Genomic DNA, 12382 nt, shown 5'->3' on the forward strand with positions numbered 1-12382 from the left:
GGTTTCCTCCTACAATCCGAAGATGTGCGGGTTAGGTGAATTGGCCACGCTAAATTCCCCATAGTGTTAAGCGATGTGTGGGTTAGGTGCATTCGTCGGGGGAAATATATAATAATAGGGTAGAGGTACAGTGGGTTACTCTTTGGAGGGTTGGTATGGACTTGTTGAGCTAAATGGCCTATTTCCACACTGCATGGATTCTATGAATGATAGGATTTCCTGACACTTCCTGCAGCCATAACCATCAGTAACATGGAAACTCTCCCTAAACTCCCACATCTGACAGGAATACCACATCACACTTTGCTCCTTCACAATCCACAAACCCAGAAATTAGCACCATCTTATTGTTCTAAAAAAAAACTACTCCAGGCTAACTTAATACTTTTGGCTTATATTTTAGAAATTTAATCAAGAGACAGATCTCAATAAAACATATAATCAAGGAAGAACCCACTGTACACACTCTACACAGATTTACAGCAAGGCTACACTTAAAAACTATGCACTTACCTGTTCCTATGCTGCGAGGTCTCCCACACAGGTTCCTCCAAGGTCAGCTGTGAATTTCACTGTTTGTTCATTTTTCTTAGATGCTCTCTGATGTCCAGAAATGCTTGAAGTCAAACAGCAAAGGCAGTAACTGTGCAGATTCACTGCTGTGTCAGACAGCAGTATAAGTTTCTTTCTCTGACCATATGATCCCTGCCTTTGTCTTTCTTCCATTTTTTTTAAAAGTGCTGTTGTTTTTATCTTTTGTCCCTCAAAGTTCCAAAACAATACAGTATATAAACAGTAATTGTTGTTCCTGTCCAACACCCAAAATACCTCAAAAAAGGAGCAGCTCTTACAGCCACATTTTTTTCTGTCCTCCATCTTGGATTAATGGATGATTAAGGGCTTTTTACAATTGACAGAGGATACACTGTCATATTAGGTCAGATTTTAATTCCATATTTTTTATTGAACTCAAATTTTGCCACCTGCCGTGGTGGGATTTGAACTCACATTTCCAGAACATTAGCCTGGGGCTCTGAGTTACTAGTCCAGTGATATTACCGCTACGACACCATCTCCCCATCCTTGAAGTCGACCAAAACTCTATTCTCTGTATCTTAATTTACAACCAGTCTCATTCCCCTATCTCTTGCTGATGTCTCAGTCCAACAAACTCTTGATGTTGACATTTTCATTCTTGTTTCCAAATCTCCCCAAGACCTTGCTCTTTCCTAGCCAGAGTGTCAACACTCCCAAATCTCTGGTCTCTTGCTCATTGTTAATTTTAATTGGCCCACCTTTGGAGGCAGAGCCTGCAGTAGCTGGGACTCTAATGTCTGGATTTGTGCCTCACATCTCTCTGCCTCCACCTTTTAGGGGTGACCTTAAAACATAGAACATGGGGCAGTATGGTAGCTCAGTGGTTAGCACTGTTGCCTCACAACACTAGGGACTAAGGTTTGATTCCCTCCTTGGGCGACTGTCTGTGTGGAGTTTGCACATTCTCCCCCTGTGTGTGTGTGGGTTTCCTCCGGGTGCTCTGGTTTCCTCCCACAATCCAAAAATGTGCAGGTTAGGTGAATTGGTCATGCTAAATTGCCCATAGTCTTAGGTACATTAGTCAGGGGTAAATGTAGGGTGGGGGAATGGGTCTGGGTGGGTTGCTCTTCGGAGGGTCAGTGGAGACTTGTTGGGCCGAAGGGCCTGTTTCCACACTGAAGGGAAACAGAGAAAATGGAAGCAGAAGAGCACTTGGCCCCTCAAACCTGCTCTGCCATTTATTAAGATTATTGGTGATCTATTTGAGTCCTGAATTCCATTTTCCCACCTACTACCAATAAACCCTCGATCCATTGCCTAGCAAGAATCTATTCACATCTGTCTTCAAAATATTCAGTGACCCCATTTCCAACAAGCTCTGAGACAAGGAGTTCCAAAATTGCACAGGCTTCTTGAGGCGGGATGGACGGAATATCCCATCTCTGTCCTGAAAGGGTGAGCCCTAACTTTAAAACTGTGTACCCCCTAGTTTTGGACTGATACACAAGTGGAAACATCCTCTCCATGTCCACCTTGTCCAGACCATTCAGAATCTTGTACACTACAGTCAAATCACTGCTCACTCTTAGAAGTTCCAATGGAAATATGTTTGAGTAAACTTTTGGGATTTGTCTTCCATGTAGTTTAGTATGAAATGTTGTTTGATAAGCTTCCTGTGAAATGCTTTAAGCCAACTTACTATGTTACTGTAACAGGTAGACAGGGCGGTTAAGAAGGAGTTTAGCACATGTGCCTTCACTGCTCAGACCATTGAGTATAGGAGTTGGGGCGTCATGTTGAGGTTGTACAAGTTGTGAGGCCTCTTCTGGAACACTGTGTCCAGTTCTGTCGCCCTGCTATAGGAAGGTATTATCAAGTTGGAGAGTGTTCTGAAGAGATTTACCAAGATATTGCTGGGAATGGAGGATTTGAATTATAAGGATGGAGTGAGAGGTTGATTTCTGTCCTGTATGACTCTGTGAAGCATCAGCAATATTCCAAACATCCATCTCTCCCACAGGAAGTGGGGCGAGAGGAGATTACAGGGAAAGGTATGGGGAAGCTTGAAAACAAGGATGAGAATTTAAAAATTGATGGATCAGGAGGTCAGCAAACACAAGTAGTGAGGGCAGAATGGGATCTGCTGCAGGCTCAGGCGTGGACAACAGAGTTTTCGATGACCTCGAGTTTATATTGGGGAGGATATGAAGGAACACTCTCAAGTGCATCAAAATAGTTTCAGCAGCTGTTGAGCTGATTCTGGGGTAAAGTGGAGCCATTTACAGAGCTGGAAGGAGGCAAATCTTAAATGATGAAGTAAATGTGTGACCAGAAGCTCATCTCGGGCCCAAATGTGACACCAAGATTGTCATCAGGCTGGTTTATTTTGAGACTGTTGTCAGGGAGAAGGAAGCAGTCAGTAGTTAGGGAATGGTGTCTGGAGCAGGGACTGAAAACAATGGATTCAGTCTTCCCAGAAATTGCTTGGAGGGACATTAAGCTCCCTGGATGTTGGATATTCAATCTGATCATTTAGTGGAGTGGTCAAGAGAGACATGATGGTGAGGCAGAGTTGGGTGTCAATGGTGTTATGTGTGAAAATTAAACCTGTAACCTTCGGATGTGTTAGAGAGGGGCAATATGCTGATGAGAAACTGGAGGGTGCATTGATTGTAATGAGGTCAGTCAAGTGCAAGAGTAGAGGCAGAAATCAAGAGGCAGGAAAGCAAAGGAATTATCAAACCAGTCCAATTTGTGGAATGGGCAGTAGCTGTCATACAGATTGTGAAGCCCGACAGCTCGGTTCGCCTTTATTGGGATTTTAACAAAATGATAAATTACTTCTGGACAACTACCCAACCCCTCACATAAAGAATTTATACACAAAGCTGGCAGGAGGGCTGTCCTTCACAAAGATGGGCATGAGCCATGTGAATTTGTAATTGCGGTTAGATGAGGTTTCCCAGAAGTATGTTACAATTAATACCCATAAGGGTTTGTACCAATACACAAGACTGCCATTTGAGATATCATCAGTCCTGTGCAATTTTGTAGCGAGAAATGGAGAACATTTTACAAAGTCTACCCCAGTTCGCTATTTATCTAGATGACATACTAACAACAGGGAAGACAAATAAGGAGACCTTAGAGAACTTGGGTATAGGCCTTGGACATTCCTCCCAGGTGTACATAAGCTTTCAAAGTTAGACATGCGTGTTCCAGGCACCCCAAGTGACCAACCTGGAGTTGACAAAACCGGGTTACCACCAGTGAGGGCAATCAAAGGTGCCCCAGCTCCCACATCTGTACCAGAGCTTAGATCGACTGTTCATACATAACCTGGCCTCCATTCTGGCACCTTTTGTATCAACTTTTTAAAAAGGGCCAGTCTTGGAAATGGTGGCTCAGCGAAGATATTGCTTTCCAAGAACTGAAGAAACAGCTAGCATCCTCGAAGAGGTCGGCACACTATGATCACAAGCAAGATCTTGTATTGACATGCAATGCCTCCCTGTACAGCATTGGGGTAGTATTAGCTTAATGGTGGCCCAGTGGAAAAGAATACCCAATAGTGTGTGCATCCAGGACTTTGGCTAATATGGAGCATAAATACACTCAGATAGAGAAGAAAGGTTTGACGGTCATACTTTTTACTCAGGTGGTTCCAGCAATATCTTTACAGATATATTTTTGTAATAATAATGGACAACAAACCACTGCTAAGTTTACTTAAAGAGATCAAGGCAATGCTATCCATGGCTTCAGGCCAAATTCAGCACTGGGGTCAAATACTAAGCACATATAATGACAAATTGGACCACAGTCCGGGAGGCTAAGTAGTAAATGTGGATGCATGGCATTCACCTCCTGCTGGCAGATTCACCGCTGGTGGTATCACCACTGGAACAGTCCATGATGTTTTTAAATTTTCGGGACATACTTCCAATCACAGCTGAGGTTTTCAGACTTTATCCGACTTTGAACGCAGAAAGATCCAGTCCTGGCAAAAGTGAAACATCTAATGGTGATGGAGGAAACCAAGGGGTCATCACAACCAGAATGGAGACTTTCTGGATCCGGAGAGACCAGATCACAGGCGAGGACCGCCTATTGTTATAGGAGACAAGGCCAACTATCCCAAGCAAAGATACTTGGCTGAACTCTACCAGGATCATCCAGGGGTTTCCAAAATGAAGATGTCGGCCAGGATTGGATGCAGGCATGGCCCAGAGTGCCAACAAGGACAAAACTTACCGCCAGAAGCTTCCCCACATTCATGGGAATGGCCTGGCAAACACTGGACTTGGTTGCACATCGATTATGCGGTCCTTTCATAGGTTCAATGTTCTTAGTCATTGTGGAACGCCCACTCAAAGTGGCTGGATGTGCATGGAGTTCATTAATCAAACATGGGGACAATGACAGGGAAATCGCACACATCTTTTGCAATACACAGACTCCTGGAAGTGTTGATCACATATAATGGGCCATCGTTTACCAGCAGGGAATTTGAGTATTCCCTGAAGTCGAATGGTTTTTGACATATAAGGACAGCTCCATACCATCCATCATCCACTGGCCTGGCAGAAAGAACAGTCCAAAGATTGAAGACAGGCTTAAAGAAACAGCTTACAGCTTCATAAGTTTCCAAACTGTTCCTGTTCCCATTTGATTATAGGACCACCCCTCATGCAATGACAGGGATAACTCCAGCAGAGTTGCTCATGGGGAAAAGGCTCCGCACCAGGTTAAATCTGATCTTCCCAGACCTGGATTGGAGGGTGAAACAGCATTAAGAACACCAATGCCAGACACAAGACTTCACTAAGCGAGGAAGACAGTTTCCTTCAGGGGATGGGGTTTGGTGTAGGAATCATGGGAATGACCCTGCATGGGTAAGAGGCATGGTCAATGAGAGCTCAGGTGCAGTGACGTATAAAGTTCGAATAAGTGCAACCACGTGGACCACATAAAAGCTGCAAACTCACAAACAGTGTGGGAGCAAAATGTGCCTGGCTGCTCGACAGCCTTTCTGACTGTTCTAGAACCTGTGGGTTCTCCCTCTCCATCAAACTTTGAATATACCTTGGAATCTGAGATGGACATGGTGAATGTTGCCACCTCGATGCCTTTGCCACTTGACAAAGAAAATGAATTTATTCTCAGATGCTTCTAGTGACAAGAGGTGAGCTATTGCAAGTTGCTTGCCACCCATAGCAGAGGGAGGGGTTGGAGGAACCTGATTTGGTGCTAAAATGCCCGGGGGAGCTAAATAAAAAAAACTGGTCAGTGTCGTCAGACTCAGAGGGGAAGGGATGGAGTGAGTGTAACGAGGTCAGTCAGATGGACCTCATAGAATATGAGTTCCCTAATTGGGGCTGTTAATTTGGTCCAATCAGGGAGCTCTGGAAGGGTGACTTGATGATGGGATACTGGCCTCTGTGGAGTTATTGTGGGGCTTTGATTCAGTAGACAATGATGGAATCAGGATAGAGTGTTCCCATCCAGCTGGGCAACAGTTGACAGAGATTCAAGAAGATGATATCTTCAACTGTGTCAGAGGCTGCAGATAGGTCAAGAAGAATGCAGAGAGGGTGGGGAGGGAAAATTTACCTTTGTCCCAGTCACACTCACTGTTAATTTTGACTGAGCTAAGAGCTGTTTCGGGACTGTGACTGGGATTGAAACTCGATCGAGGGATTGAAACATGGAGTCCTGGAGAAAGATGGAAATGGATTTGGGAGGTGACACTATGTTCACAGAGTTTGGAAATGGGGCAAATAATTTGCAAAATGGATCAGGTCAAGGATAGTATTTTTTTTGAGAAGAGATGTAATGACAGTAGATTTATTGGAGACTTACCTGAAGACAGAGAACCATCAACAATGTCAGCTCACGTGGGGCTCTGAAAGATGATCAGCAGTTTAGCAGAATAGGATTGAACCAGAATATGAACTGGTTCACCTGGACAAGATGAGCTCAGAGAGGATATGACGGGAGAAAGGAAAAATAATTAGAAAAAGGTATGAGTTTAGGGCTAAGGCAGGGAGTAGCAACAAGGAAAAGTGGCCAAGTGAAGGGAGGGAAGCCATAGCCTCGGCTAATCTGATGGTTTAGAATGAAAAGAATCTTTGCTGATGGGTATTTGTGGATGTTGTACTAACTGTACCAGATTGACTGAGTGTATTTGATGTCTTTCACTTGATTTGGCTGTACTGAACCTTCACAGTGTGTATAGCCTCAGCCTATTCTCACCAGGCGGCTCCGTGGTTAGCACAACTACCTCACAGTGCCAAGGACCTGGGTTTATCTCACTCTTGAGCGATTGTCTGTGTAGAGTTTGCATGTTCTCCCTACGCCCGTGTGGGTTTCCTCCCATGATGCAAAGATGTCTCGGTTAGGAGGATTGGCCATGGGAAATGGGGGCTTATAGGGTATAGGGGTTGGATCTGGTTGGGATGCTGCTCAGAGGGTCAGTATGGGCTGAATGAGCTGCTTGCACACCATTGGAACTCTATGATTCTGACCACTACACCTTGGGAAGGAGAGGGGTCAGTGGGTTTTTTTCTAGCATAGTAGAAGGCTGACACACTTCATTTATAGGAATAAAGCATTTCAATTTGATGGAAGTGTTCAAAAGACTAGATGATATAAACAAGGAGAAACCGTTCCCATTGGCAGAAGGGTAAGTGTCCGAGGGTTGAAAGAAAAAGAATCAGTATAGGGAGAATTTTGTTTGCACGGTGAGTTGTTGTAATCTGAAACAATAAGAGGAGCACATTCAACAGAAACTTGCAGAAAAGAATTGGGTCGGTCTAAAGGGAGTGGATGACTCTCTCACAGGAATGATGGGCTGAATGGCCTCTTTCTATGTTCATATTCAAGACTTTCCATGAATTGATAAGACTTGAAGGATTGTTTGAACTGACTGGTCCAAGCCCTGGTCTGTGTGAGTTTGTTTTCTGTCACAGTTCATTAAGTAACCCAGTGCTGTGTATCTGATGTCCAGTCCTCATTAGCACATTCAATGGCTCTTAGCAGGGAGTTTTGCTTCAGAGTCATGCAAAGTACAGATAGAATACATTACACTATTTTATCTCAGGCTATTAAAGCCTGGGTTAAAATTACCAGCTCTACTGTTGTTGAGATAAAAATGAAGGATATTTAGTTTCTGTCAAGCAATAATGTGTCTGTCAGTTAGTGACTGTATCCTTTTCCATCACTGGACTTTTGAACTTGCGGTTCTAATTAAATGTTTGTTGTATTTACGGATACAGCAAAGTCACTGCCAGTCCTTTCCACCGTAGCCTGGATTATATTACATTATTGAATGAGAAGGACAAATTCTGATCCCATTCCACAGTCCTGAGTGCTTAACTCAGCTCAATGGCAATCCCAAAATCTCTGCTCTCCTCCTATTCTGGCCTTCTGAGCATTCCTGATTTTAAGCACTTCATATTTACTGCCTACCTACAGCTAATTACCTTCAGAGGAGGAAATTGGCTGTCCTTACCTGATCTGACCTACACTTGACTCCAGACTGACAGCAGTGTGACTGACTGCGAACTGTCCTCTGAAATGGCCAACCATCCCCTCAGTTGCATCAAACCACGACAGAATAAAAGCACTGTTTGTGTATCTACACTGCGGCTGCAATGATTTAAAAATAAGGCTCATCATAACATTCTCAAGAGCAGTTGGTGTGGGCAATAAATGTTGGCCATATCAGTGATATGTAGGTTCCAAGAATTAGGGGACTTGATGGCCTAGCGGTACTATCACTGGACTGTTAATCCAGCGACCCAGGTAATGTTCTGGGGACCTGGGTTCAAATCCTGCCATGGCAGATGGTGGAATTTGAATTCAATAAAATTCTGGAGTTAAGTGTCTAATAATGACTATAAAAACCCATCTGGTTCACTAATATCCTTTAGGGAAGGAAACTGTCATCGTTACCTGTTTTGGCCTACATATGACTCCAAACTCATTGCAATGTGGGTGACTCTTAACTGCCTTCTGGGCAATAAATGTCGGCCCAGCCAACATCACCCTCATCCCGTGAATGAGTAAGAAAGAAACGCCTCAAAGCTGCTGGTAGGTCCTGTACGTTAGAACATTATTCCTGAACCATTCTGCATCTGAAAAGTGATTATAGTAAACCAAACAAGTGCAGGACTTATACAGATAATGGTAGGGCCCTGGACAGTGTTGTCAAGCAGAGAGACATAGTGGTTAAGATACATTGTTCTTTGAAAGTTACATCACAGGTAGACAGGGTGATTAAGAAAGCATTTAGCACACTTGTCTTCATTGCTCAGACCATTGCGTACAGGTGTTGGGGGTGTCATGTTGAGGTTGTACAGGACGTTGGTGAGGCCATTTTTGGACTGCTGTGTACAGTTCTGGTGGCCCTGCTCTAGGAAGGATATTATTAAGTTTGAGAGGGTTTAGAAAAAAATTACTATGATGCTGCCAGGACTGGAAGGTTTGAGATATATATAAACACAGTCTGGAAAGGCTGGGACTTTTTTCGCCAGAATGTTGAAGGTTAAAGGGTGACCTTCTAGAGGTTTATAAAATCATGAGGGACATAGATAAGATGGTAAGCAAAGGTCTTTTTCCCTAAGGTGGGTGTGTTCAAACCTAGGGGACATCATTTTAAGGTGAGAGGGGAAAGATTTAAAAGGGACCTAAGCAGCATTGTTTTCACATAGAGGATGGTTCATATGTGAAATGAACTGCCAGAGGAAGTGGGAGATGCAGGTACAGTTACAACATTTAAAATACATCTGGATAGGTACTTGAATAGGAAACATTTAGAGAAATATGGGCCAAGTGCAAGTGGGACTAGTTTAGTTTGGGATTAGGGTCAGCGTGGCCTAGTTGAACTGAAGGGTCTGTTTCCATGCTGTATGACTGTATGATTCTATGGATACAGATACTAATAAATTTGACAGATGGTGAAGGTCACTTTTCAGTTACTAGAGGCCAGGTCTTGGCGTGGACTGGGTTGGAAAGATAATTCTTCTGAACATTTTATTTCTCTATTTTGCTAAATTATTGCTGGACTTTATATTTCTTTATTCTTCTACTTCCTTTTCCGAAGGATTTGTTCTTAAACATCTGTACCTCGGTACCTTTGTAGCTCGGATGGCCCTGTAAACTTTTCATTGTACTGATTTGAGTACATGTGACAATAAAGCTAATTCAATTTGATTCAATTCAGTTTGCATAACAGGAGAAGCCTTTTTACGAAGGGAGTTGTTGGAATGTGGAATTGTTACTAGAGAGTGTGGGCAGGAGTTTAGCAGACGCATTTAAGGGGAAGCTAAATAACACAGGAGCAAGAAAGGAATAGAAGAATATATTGATAGGATGAGATGAAGTGAAGTGGTAGCAGTTTTGTTTGAAGCTTAAACGCTGCCAGAGAGCATTTTCCAAGCTGCGAGATTCGAGATTGTGTAATGTCCTTCTCTCATTTAATAATGGGATGAATGTCGTATGACCTTGTCATGGCAAAAAATAGTCTTGCTCAATCTGTAAGATGCCCTGTGATTTTATAACTGGAACTGGCTGTTCAAGGCTAGGAGACTGGACACAGTTATCGCAGTGGCAAGTGCTTTAATTGGACAGGACTGGTTTTGTATTCTGGAAGGATGAGATGAGGGGGATCAAAGGTCTTTCCTCATCTCCACCAATCACGAGAAAACGACAACTGTAATTTCCTGATTGTGGGTCTGCTTGCTACTGTATAACAGGCTGCTGTTTGCATCCAGTGCACTGAATGACTAATTATTCAGTATTAATCATACAGTGACACACACACACACACACACACACACACACACACACACACACACACACACACACACACACCTCCCAATATATCAAGGTTATGTATGGAGAGAAAATCCATCCATCACTGGATGGACCAACCCTAATTACCCAGAGGGAGTAGTTAAGAGTCAACTGTGTTGCTGTGGGTCTGGAGTCAACGTGTAGACCAGACAGGTAAGGACAGCAGCTTTCCTTCCCTCAGGGACATCAGTAATTCCAGATTATTGAATTAGCTGTCACTGCCTGCCAGGACAGGCTTTGAACCCAGATCCCCAGAACATTACCTGGGTCACTGGATTAATAGTCGAAAAGTGTGGTGCTGGAAAAGCACAGCCAGTCAGGCAGTATCCGAGGGGCAGGAGAGTCGACGTTTTGAGTGTGAGCTCATCATCTGGAATGAGGGGGATTCTCCTCACTGTTTAGCGATAATTCCACTAGGTCTTTATTTGCCCTAGGTCAGTGCTGCCACATGAGTCTTGACAATGAGTGTCAGCTCGTCCTCTGTGTTCATTGTTATACTCGAGCCCTGTTTGATGTCCTGCCACACAGGGCCACTTGCAGTAGGTGCATGAACAATGGTTTCCACTCACCCTTGTGACTCAATGTCAATGAGATTAGTCTAAGAGGCAATTGCTGTGCTGCCAGAGACAAAACAGTTCTGCAGAGGGTGACCTGATCCAGAACCTTTGTGGTCACTCTGGTGCTGGTACCCACTGGGTAGAGTCACTGAGTGTGAACTCCAACAACATCTGGCTCTTTCTCTCCTTCACTGATGGCAAATGTTTTTATTAGTATCTGTGGCTGCTAGTTCTGTTCTCCTCGAGATGGGGAAGAATCTTGCCCTTGTCCACTCTGTAAAAATCCCATTCATAATTTCAAAAATCATTATCACTAAAAAATAGTCTCAGTGTGCAAAATGTTCTGATGGATTTAATCGCATAATTCTGCTTTAATTCTTTCCTCCCATATTCTGACATCTTTCTGAGATATGAAGCACGTTGTATAAGGTCTGCAGGATCCTGGAGCAACATTGCGATGGTGCTACTGAGCTGCTCCTCACTGGGCATAAATAACATAGCACAGGAGAAGTTAAGACAGAAGAGAGAAACACATGGAGAGCTAGGGTGAAGCTTGAAGTCTAACGTTAAAATCACATGCAGGGAAGCACGTGGAGTAGATTGACAGTATGAGACAGTAGAGTTCATGGAGTAATCTTCCAATACTGTGACAGTAAGATAGAGCTTGAGAATCATCCTTATAGTATTTTGTCTTAATGTGTAATAAACAGTGTCATAAAGAAGCTCAAGTCTGAAGGAAGTTCTTGATCTCAGGAGTCTGTCTGGAATATAAACGTATGGATATGAGCAAAAAAAAACACATAACAAAAGAAGGAGCAGTCTAACATGGCTCTGTATAAATTTAACATAACGTCCTTGCTTTCAAATTTGTGTCCACTTTGTTTTCACTTTCATATGGCTTAATTATGGACCAAGCCTCCCTTGGGTTGGAGTGCAGCCACATAAAAGCACAAATTCATCGCAAACCCCCAAAATAATAGCTACAGAGTGCTGCAAAATATTACAATCTCACAGTGGGGGAGATGGGGAGTCCAGAGCTAGGGAGCGTTGATTATGTAAAATTAGACGTCACCTTTTTAAGAGATGGATGAGGAGATTTTCTCTCAGATGGAACTCTCTGCCTTGGAAGATCATTGATTATTATTTTAAAGTCAGAGGTGAATAGATTCTTGTTAGGAAAGGGAATCAAGGGTTTTCAGGGGTAGACGGGGAAGTGGAATTTGAAATACATTTGGAGCAGCCATAGTTTTATTGAATGGGGGCGCACAGTCAAGGGGCTGAATAGACTGCATCTTTTCTTATTTCGTATGTTCTATGTATCATCGATGTAATGTTGGCTTGACTTTTAAAAGCCTGCAGCCCAGTTTGTGCTTAAGGCACGCATTTGACCCTCCAACTCAGTTGGGTGGTGATTGGTTGGAGATGTGATG

At 43.3% G+C, this 12382-nt stretch overlaps 1 protein-coding gene across 3 annotated transcripts in view; it reads left to right on the plus strand.

The window, feature by feature from the left end:
* The window catches only part of LOC140463341 (zinc finger matrin-type protein 4), a 394724-nt gene that overhangs the window by 289613 nt on the left and 92729 nt on the right, over window positions 1-12382 (plus strand). The gene's annotated exons all lie outside the window — the stretch shown is intronic.

This window comes from Chiloscyllium punctatum, chromosome 38 (assembly GCF_047496795.1).
Source record: "Chiloscyllium punctatum isolate Juve2018m chromosome 38, sChiPun1.3, whole genome shotgun sequence".
Classification (NCBI taxonomy): domain Eukaryota; kingdom Metazoa; phylum Chordata; class Chondrichthyes; order Orectolobiformes; family Hemiscylliidae; genus Chiloscyllium; species Chiloscyllium punctatum.